Below are 1,860 nucleotides of genomic sequence, written 5' to 3' on the forward strand. Positions count from 1 at the left end.
TTAGAGACTCTATCGTGTAGTATCTCGGCAATGTTGTGAATGTAATAAAAAATTTCCTAGTAATGTTGTAAAAGAAGTAAAAAAGTAATGAACAAAAAAACATCGCTATTTATTTTAATGTGAATGAAAGAATAAGAATTTCATTTTTAAATAAAAGATTATTTCTAACTAAATTATTTAATTTTAAAATTATTTTTAAATATAATTAATTATAAATCATTTTTTATAATATTTAAAAAATTTAATAATATTATTTGGAGGATTTTTTTATTTATTTATATATACAACATACACTAGTGTAAAGACATTACTAAATAGGGTTGATATATTTCTATAAGCATTATTTTTCACATTATATTTCATAAATCTATATATTGGCATGTCATTAACATAATTTTTATGAGAATTTTATGTCAATTCTCATAATTGTATTAATTTGTAGGATAATTTTATAATTGTGTTAGGTAAATGTTAAAAGATAAATATATATTCACATGATATAAATTGTTATTTGATAATTTTCATTGTAATTTTATAATTGTATTAAGTAAATGCTACATGTTATCTAATAATTTAGATGGGCTAGTTGAATATGAAAAGTAAACATAAATTTAGAGATACGAGTTAATTAATATTTGAAATTTGATTTATTAATATTATGGATATATATGAAATTACTTCATAAATATAAATATCAAAATATGCAAGACTATAATGGTAACATCTCTGCCTACAAACATTTTTTTTAATTAACTTGAAATAACTAACATTCCTTAAGTAATTACTTGTTTACTGTGCACCTCCTTGCAATTAAAACTCAACACCATTAGTATTATTTATATGTAGTTTAAATATAAAACTTATTTGTTCTATTCATTAACATCACTAGCTATTAGCATTGTCCAATATATCATATATGGCCAAATATAATTATACCTTTCTATTAAGACGTACACTTATTTATTTTGTAGTCCACGTGTTATGTTTTCTCTATTAACATTGTCCAATGTATCATAGCTTACCCAAGACCTCGCTCATGATATGACATCAACCTTTAAGTTGAATAACCTTCATGAACATTAGCTAATCTTAGAGAACATTAGCTATCAAGCATTGGAGTTATCCATTCCCGAAGACGTGTCTAGTCTTCGGAACTGTTGAGGGGTCAAAAAATTCCATAGTTCAAATTGCTAGGGTTACAATCGATGGTCAGAGATATTAGGGTTGGTTATGGGGTAACTACACCCCCTGCCCACTGCACTTTGCAGACCTCATTCACACTCTTTAGCCTGCTCGCTGGGCTCTGCAACTCGTAAGAAACCCTTACTCGGGCCGACTTGTTGTTTTGGTTGTGATTGGACACACAGTGTGAGTACAGGTATAAGGCACAATACATTTTTTATATTATGACCATGTTCTGTCTAATATTCTTTAGGGTTAATCTCTTTTATGGCGCATGTTTGTTTCTTTCCATATTTCTAACCCTAGCAGCGGGAAGGCCAGGACTTATTCTACACTATTCAACAAAATTTGAGGTGTCTATGTTATCCTTGATTCTGCAAATGTACTGAGATTTTTCCTTTGCCACAGGGTCGTCATGAGGGTTATCTTTTCTTCTATTTTTTACATTTCTCTTAACGGTATTTTAATGGTTACTTCTTGTTTTAGTATGGCACTAGTCTCACTCTGTTCAATACACAGCTACATGTATACATTTTCTCCCTCATCTCGTGCTTACATACTTGATTCCATTTTGTATTTATTACAGAAATAGGTTTATAATGTTATTTTTTCCGTTATTTCAATTTATTACAGGTCAATGTCTTACCTTCATGCCAAACTTTTACTATTTTTTTTTGG

This window comes from Pinus tabuliformis, chromosome 5_2 (assembly GCF_031772625.1).
Source record: "Pinus tabuliformis cultivar Carrire ecotype Pingquan chromosome 5_2, CPIR1, whole genome shotgun sequence".
NCBI lineage: Eukaryota > Viridiplantae > Streptophyta > Pinopsida > Pinales > Pinaceae > Pinus > Pinus tabuliformis.